Source organism: Peromyscus eremicus, chromosome 1 (assembly GCF_949786415.1).
Source record: "Peromyscus eremicus chromosome 1, PerEre_H2_v1, whole genome shotgun sequence".
Taxonomy (NCBI): domain Eukaryota; kingdom Metazoa; phylum Chordata; class Mammalia; order Rodentia; family Cricetidae; genus Peromyscus; species Peromyscus eremicus.
The window spans coordinates 42,546,280-42,555,558 of NC_081416.1; positions in this window are offsets into that span (position 1 = coordinate 42,546,280).

Here is a 9,279-nt window from a genome sequence, read left to right on the forward strand (position 1 = left end):
CATTTTCTTGTTAAATTAGTTGTAATGACTGGAAATGGAAGGCATGGGGAGAGGGGGCAAGGTAGAAACCTAGAGCAGTAGAAACTCCCAGGATTCTACAAGAGTAACCTTAGTGAAGACTCCTAGGAATGTAAGATATAGAGCCTGAACTGGCCACTCTCTATAAACAGGCAAGGCTTCCAGTTGTGGGTCTGGGACACCAACTGAGCCTATAAGGCTCTGCACTAGATCCTCTCCATAAATGTTATGGTTGTTAGATCGATGTTCTTGTGGGATCCTAACAGTGAAGTGGAGGTGTCGCTGACTCTTTGGCCTGCCCTTGGGACCCTTTTCCTCCTACTGGGCTGCCTCAGCCTTGACATGAGGATTTGTGGCTACTTTTATTGTATCTTGTTATGCCATGTTCAGATGATATTCCTGGGAGGCCTGCTGTTTTCTGAAGGGAAATGGAAGAGGAGTGGATCTGAGGGAGGGGGGAGGTGAGAGAAGAAGAGGCAGGTCCCGGGAAGAGTGGAGGGAAGAAACAGGATGGCTGGGATGTACTGAAAAAAAATCTTAAATATTGTTTTGTTTCATTTTTGAGATTATAATATAATTACATTATTTACTGTGTTTCCTTTCCTCCCTCGAAACTCTCCCATATACCCCCTCCTTGGCCTCTTTCGAATTCATGGTCTCTTTTTCATTCATTAATTATTATTAGATACCTATATGTTTATCTATATAAATATGCATTTCTTTATATAACCTACTTAGTCTTTTTACTTGTGTGTATGTGTCCAGGGCTGACCATTTAGTATTGGTGATCAGTTGGTGTGCTCATCCCTAGGGAAGACTATTTCTCCCACTCTCACCTTTGCTTGACGGCCTGTAATTCTTTTTTGTTAGGTTGAGGCCTTTTGGATTTCCCCCTTCCACTTTCACATGTCTATTGTTGTCCTTGTTCAGCTCACATTTAGGGAATCATGTTGTTGAGTCTTTGTCAGTGCAGCTTCTTTACATTTTAAATCTTATTAACCAAACAGTTTGTTCATCACAGAAATATTAAAAGTTCAATATTAAAATATTATGTGTAATTACAAAAACAATTAAATTTGACCACATATGTAAGACAAAGATAAAAATGATTGCATCTTATTCATTTTGTGAACAATTAAGTGTATGTGTAAGAAATTCTAAGAAACATTTAAGAATTCTAATAAAAAAATAATTCAGTCAAGAAGAGCTGGGAGGGGCTGGAAAATTCACTCAGTAGTTAAGAGTATGCACTGTTCTTGCAGAGGACCAGAGTTTGATCTCCAACACCCATGTCATGTGGTTCACAAGTACCGTTGGAGATCAACACCCTCTTTGGGCCTCCATAGGCCCCAGCACTCACATTCACATACATAAACACACACAGACAAAAGCATACATACACATAATTTAAAATAAACATACGTAAAGAGATGTAGAAATTGATAAAATAACAAAAGCAGAACTACTTATGATGGCAATTAATCCAATAATCAGGCTTGTCCATCTTTTGACACTGTGATACAACATAGCTCTCTAGAAAACTCGTGTGACAATTGCCCAATTTAGATAAAAAAATTAATTATTAAAACTTTCATAATGTTTAAATAAGCTTATGATATTGTATTATGCTGCATTCAGAACTTCTTGAACATATTCAGCCTTGTGAGTAACTAGCTGCATTTAAACAGAAAATCACCTCTAAGACATTAACTAAGAAGAGAGGTATTGAAAACTGTGTGTAAAATGTTATATATTCTTTTATTTTTCAGGTTGTAGAGACAGGGTCTCATGTAGCCTAGACTGACTTCACACTAGTAATGTACCTAAAGTTGGCCTTAGCTCTTGATTCTCCTGTCTTTATCATAATGTCAAGCTCAATAGATAGTCTTATTCTCTAATATCTATATGAGGTCCAAGTATGTTTTGTGACTTGCCTTTTTATTCAATGATAAGGCAGTTAAATTTGATATGGTTCAGCTACTGTTTTCATTTACATTTATGCTGCTTTGCTGTCTCATTGAGAAATCTTTATTTAATTTTCAGATCAGAGGTTCTCAACTTGTGGGTCATTACCCCTGTGAGGAGGCTTAGTCACATTCATTTATAGTCTGAAAGCAAAGAATGGCAAATGTTTGTTCCCTATTCTCTTTCACTGTTCTATTCAGTGCAGAAATCCAGCTGATAGAATGGTCCCACCTTTGGTTAAAATAGGTTTTCCCACCTTGTTATCCTAATTTAGCTAATCCTTTTCAGGTGCATCAAAAAGTTAATGCAATCTAGACAACCCTTCATAGGATTGTCTCCTAGATGATCTTAGAACATGTAATGTTGACAATATTAATCACTCCCCTCTCCTGTCAACTTGAAACCCAAACACATCACTTTTAATCCATAACTTTCCTCTTCTAGTCCCCATAGGCTCATATCCATCTCAATGCAAAATGCATTCATTCTAATTTCCTAAGTCCCTGAAGTCTTTACCAATTCCTACACTACTTAAAATTCCAGAATGTCTTCTGAGATTGAAGGCATTTTTATAAATGTGAGCTTCTATAAAATCAAAAACTAGTTACATAGTTCCAATATACACTATCACAAAATAAGTATTCCAAACTCAAAAGCAAGAATGAGGGCAAAGGAAAGGATAATAACACCAAAGTCAGACCAAACCAAAACCTAATAGAGCAAACATCAAATTCAGAACCTCGTGTCCAACATATTGGTCTTGTAATGGAATCATGTGGGCTGCAAAGGGCTTGGGTAGCCACATCATTGAATCAGGGCTGCCTATAACACACATGGTATCTGTCTTGGGTTATCTCAGCAGATATCCCATAGTCTTATCATTTATACTATCCTAGGTTCTCTATTGTAACTTAGTCTCATCTTCACAGCTTCATACACCAGGCCTCCTTGCAGAAATTCTGATCCTGCATGCATCGCCAAACTTCAATATTTCTCTGAAACCATGGAACAAGGCTCTATGACTCTCCAGAGTGCATCTTTCATGCCTGCAAAATAAGGACTACATGGAGGATACTACCAAGTCATGCTTCAAGGTTGAGAGTAGCCTGATCTCCTTAGACCACAGCTATAATAGTATTTGTGTGCCATTTTGGCTAAATCCACAAATTCATTTTTCTATGCAGTTGTTTTCCAGCATAAAAGACCCTGTGCATCATTCCCAGTTCAGGCTTCCTCTTTCACATAAATCTTCATTCTCACTAGTTGGAGCCTTTGACTGGAGGAGTGTATCTTCAGTGAACTTATTGTTTTCTCTCAATAAAGAGAGTAAAGTTTCACTTTAACAATTGCAGATGCCTTGTAGTCTTCACTCTCATCCACAATTTTAAACTAGAGCATAAATCTTTCCTTTCTAAACTGTACATTTTTGTTTCATTTTATATTCTCTCACTGTAGACCTAAATATGAGCAATGAGCAGTAGCCAACCATAGGCTGAATCCCTTACACTCTTTAAATTTACTCTACCAAATAAAGTAATTCAATAATTTTAATGCAGTCTCATATAAATTCTAAGGACACAAACATAATACCAATGGGTTTCTTGCCAGAATTTTGCATGACTAGACTAGCAAAATTCCTAATAGATGCCTTATTCCTTTCTGAAAGCTCTTGTGCCAAGGCATCCCTATATGCATAATTCTTCACATTTCTGTCTCCCAATCTTAGATAAGAATTCTCTATTAATCTATTTGTGGCACATTAGGGACTTTGTATCCCGATAATGCATTTTCCAGCACTCTTCCCCGAAACTTGCTCCAAAGGTCTAAGAAACACATGGTCAAGTCTATCTCAATAATGAGCCACATTTCTCAGTATCAGTTTTCTTTATTAATGTTCCTGTTGCTTGATTTAAAAAAAATACCCTGAGCCAAGCAACTTAAGGGAGAAAGTGTTTATCCTGGCTCACATCTAAAGATACAGTTTATGGTGGTGAGAAAGTCACAGAGGCAAGAGCTTGAGGTAGTTAGATGCATTTCATCCATGGTTAGGAAGGAGAGAACGGTGAATGTTCATATTTATGTTACTTTCTTTTTGCTAATTCAATTCAGGATCCCAACTCATGGAATAGTGTCATCCAAATAACCTGTGTAGATAATCCTTCACAGACTTACCCAAAGACCAACCAATGTAGAAAATCCATCACAAGCTTGTCTAAAGGCTTGTCTCCTAGATCATTCTAGATTAGGTAAAGTTGACAAAATCATCACAATAATTAATAGATATTTTGTGTACATGAATGCATGGTGATTTTATTGGTAGTGTAATTTTAATAGTAGATACACTTCTCTCTGAAGGAACACTTTCAACATGTCACTAGTAAATTTCATCACAATTCTAGGTATACAGAGATAAATTTTATCACACTAATGACATCCTTTTCCTTTTATCCTCAGTCACCTACTTTGTTAGATTATAGGTACTAGCTGAAGTTCATCAAACACTACACAAAATCAATTGAGGTGATCATGTCACTATTTTTCTTAAAATATGTTAATGTTATAATTTGTAAAACTGATTTTCTAAAGGAAAATTAACTTTATTCTCTTGTTTTCTTACAATAAAATGAACTAGCTGATAATGACAAAATATAAATATAGAAATATATTATAATTCAACAAACAGTGTAGAGATGCAAATGTAGAGATGCATTTCATCTAAATATTTAGATAAGTCTTTCTTATGTATATAGCTAAATACTAAATACTCCACTTTTATAAAATTGCTTGAGCTAGATTAAAAAAGAATAGAGAAATACAAAAAAAAAAAAAAAAACAAAAAAACAGGAAACTTACATTTAAGGGCCAAAGCAGAGATTCCTGCATCATGCTCTTGTTGATGGATTTGGGATCATCTCTTTCCTCTTTTGCAAATGGTCAAATAAATGGTCTGTTTTGGATATTTTCCATTGTTTTGATAAAATGTTATGACAATGGCAATTTGTAAAAGGAACAGTTTGTTTGGGCATAGAATTTCAGAGGTATAAGAGACCATCATGGCAGGAGGCATAGCAACAATTGTCAGATGTAGCTGCAGGATCAAGAAGCTGTGAGCTCTCCTCTTTAAATGCAAGCATTAAGCAGAGAAAGAATACTGGAAGTAGGGTAAAGCTATGCCCTCTAAAAGCCTGCTCCCAGTGACACACTTTCTCCAGCAAGGGCATACCTCTTAAAATTCCCTAAATAATAACCCCAACTGGAGACCAAGTTTTCAGTTGGGGGACATTTCTCTTTTTAAATCACCACACGTTACTTTCAGTTTGGAGTTATAATCATTATCACAGTGCCTTCATTTTGTTTAGGACTGTTAGAGTTTAGGAGCTTATTTCAAATCGATGTCCTTCCATAAATTGTATTTTAAAGACAGAAGTGTGTATATTGCTGGATCTTGCTGTGGAATAATCCTTTTGTACACTGTGAAGATTTTTCACTGTGATTGGTTTAATAAAAAGCTGACTGGCCAATAGCTGAACAGGATAAAGTTAAACAGGAAAGCCAAACTGAGGATGCTGGGAAGGAGAAAGGCAGAGTCAGGAGTCACAAGCAGACACAGAGGTAGCAGAAGATGAATGTGCCATGCTAATAAAGGTACTGCCATGTGGCAGAGTGTAAATAAGGAATATGGGTTAACTTAAAAAGTAAGAGCTAGTTAGTAATAAGCCTGAACTATTGGCTGAACATTTGTAATTAATATTAAGCCTCAGGGTGTTTATATGAGTGTAACTGCAGGACAGAAAAACTCTATCTACAGGATCCAATTTTTTGACAAAGAAAAGTCTATAAATCAGAGGATTCACTTCCTGGTTTTAGGAGACATTTAAAGAAGTAACAGAATTGTTTTCCAAACTATTCCATTAAATAGGTAGGAAAATAACACTTCTAGAACTTCTTCATGCATTCTACAAAGCCAAGATCACCCTGATACCAAAACCTATAAAGGCAAAACAAAAAAGAAAACTACATGCCAATGTCCCTGATAAACATAAAGAAAACAAGGCTTTAAAATAATACATGAAATCTAATTTAATAGCACATTGAAAAAATCATGCACATTTAACACGTTAGTTTAATCCCATGAATATAATAGTTCAATATATGAAGTCGATAAATATAAATAGGATCAAGGATTAAATTCATATAATCATCTCTGCAGATGAAAAATAAGAGCCTTTGATAAAACTTCAGCATTCATTCATGATAACAGTCTTGAATAAAATAGATATGTAAAGATTTTATCTCAACAGCAGAAAGGCTATATATAATAAACCCACAACCAACATCACATTGAATGCATTTACTGGTATTATCCAAAATAGTTCTTGAAATTCTAACAAGAGTAATAAGACAAGATAGCATGAAGCACAGAAACCAAAAAGGAAGACGTTAATATTTCTGTTTATAGATGACATGTTTCTGTATTTGTAAAACCTTAGCACCACCAAAACACTTTTTAAAGTGATAAATGCAACAAAGTAACAGGCTGTAAAATCAACATATAGAAATCACTTTTTTCTTAGACTAATAATTAACACATTGAAAAGAAATCAGGAAAACAAAACAGAAGGGGGCCTATTTGAGGAGACAGAGTAAAGGTAGGAGGCCAGAATGGGACAAAAGAAGGTGCGTATTATGAAAAAACCTTGTATATGTGTGTGAAATTTTTATGATGAATACCATTATATTTTGTGTATAACATATTCTAATAAAATAAAGAAGGTAAGGCTGGAAGATGCAGTACTACAGAACACAGTTTAAAAGGGACCTCCTGAGAGTAGAGTTGTCTTCAACAGTAGCAAGATTAGAAGATCCTTGGGATTTGAGTGAGCAGGAGTTAGACCTTAATATTATACTCAGTACAAAAAAACTGATTACATCCAACCCTATCATACATTTGCTTTTTATTTCTTAAGCTAACTTTAAGGGCATTATGCCCATCCCTGGAACTCAGAGCACCAAGGTCTGGCTGTCAGTCTCTACATACAATTGTAATGGTTTTGTGCATGACTTTTGCGCTGGAAAGCTAGGTTGGGGTGACACACTGCTGCTGAGGGGGTATGAGTGGTAATGACTCAGGATGACTGTAGTTGGTCAAGCTGAATCTTTGAAGCCACAGTGACAGCAACTGTGTTCTATTTCAGAGAGGATTCCTTAGCTTTTAACACAAGAGGTTTCATCAGTTGTATTTCTAGATATTTTATTTAATTTAAACTTCTTTCTTGATATTACAATTGCTCAAAGTTATCTTTAATTCACTTTATTCACTTGTTGATGTATGTTCATGTTTTTTTTAAATCTATTTTTATCATTTTTCACTTTTTTCTTCCTTGCCTTAGTTATCTTTGAAATTAGAAGAATGGTCTCCTCTTAGATCATTTAGATCCTTTTAGATATCCCTGCCAGGAAAGGATTAACATTTCCCTTATTAAGGGACATGGTTTTTTATTTTTTAATGTGACACAAGCTACTAGGTTTTGATTGAAATAAAATATATATGTAATTATGATATATAAATATGCAATATTTACATTGTACAATATATAAACACAATATTATAAATAGTATGTTTATAAATATACAATACTATAAATATTTATAAATATAGATAATTACTTATAAATTTAAGCACTTTATCTACATTTACAGATGCAACTGAAATTTCATGTTCTCTCTTTTTATTTCTGGATGGAATACAGATGAGAGGTTACACAACTAATTAAGATTCTATCACATTTATATGTTAATTTTTTAAATCAGTTTTTCTAGTAGTTTGATTTTTCTCTGACACTTTTAAAAATGTTTCTTTCTTAAAGATCACACCAATTTTTTTTTGGTGGCCCAACATTCTTGTGACTATTTATTTGACATAGTAAGTTATTTAAAGTTGCTGAGATAACTAACATACCACCTATTTTCACTTTATTTTATTCATCATTTATCACATTTAACATTTTATTTTATTTGTTCTTCACTGAGTTTGTCTGCTTAACTTGCTTTCCATTTCTTTTTTTCTTCCCTGCCTATAAATTTTTCAGTATTTTAATGTACTTTAATTTTGCTAGCATCCCTAATGAAGCCTCTGACTCCACTACTTAATCAAAGCAAATAACTATGGCTTTTCTCTAACACCTTTTTCTCATTCTTTCTTTCTCCCATAACTTCAGAGAGGTAACAGCTTCAGAACTAAGGTTTCAGTTTAAGAAAACAATCTGAGGTTCAAAGAATGAATCCTCATCACATTTAAAAACATGTGTATACTGAAATATTAAAGCATCATCCTTTACAAACACCTAGAAAATGTTGGTATGGTGATAGATACAGGAATTAAGAGAATCAGAAACAGCTTGCAGCCCGCTAAGGCTGAGGATTCAACATGCACTTGAACAGGCATGTCCAGGACACAGACTTCTCATCCTTAATGAGCAGCAAGCACAAAAGGCCAGCCCTATTTCTGAAAAAAAGGAACTGAAAACGCTATCTATCTGGTTGAAGAAGTAAGGTGAAAGTGCCTTTCTTCTCCAGGTAATGGGTAAAAATAGATTCATCTGTTAAAAATTAGAAACCCAAGAAGATACATCTACTGTAGAGTTCAAACTGGATAAAAACTACCTGCAGTTTCCTTAAAATCCAGGCCCTGGTTCAGTAGGGCTCAAGACACTGCAGTTCCAACAAGGCTCATGCACCTCAAGCAGCAAGTGTGGATATACCTGAACTCTCCTCTTAGCACACAGAAGATTAGCAAAAGGATTACTGTAAAAGCTTGTCTGCAGCATGGAAAACCTATACAAGCAAACATCAAATCACCTTCTAGGACTCAGAGGGCATCAGTGCAAACATTCTCTTTTCTCTGACTTGAATTCAGAAACAAAACAACAGATTACAGTAGAACATGGCCAGTATTCTATTCCTGTAACATCTTAACTGATAGAGAAAAGGAGTATTTTGACTCACACCTTTGAAGGTTTAGTCCTTAACTGACTGGCCCTATGGCTTTTGGTGAGGCAACATATCACATCAGCAGGACATGACAAATAGTGTTCACCACAAGGTTGGGGAGAATGGTTGAGGGAGAGGTGGAAATGGATGGAGGGTGTGGTGAGGATGAGATAGAGATCCACTGTCCCCTTAAAAGACATGTCCCGTTGGGCGGTGGTGGCGCACACCTTTAATCCCAGCACTCGGGAGGCAGAGCCAGGCGGATCTCTGTGAGTTCGAGGCCAGCCTGGACTACCAAGTGAGTTC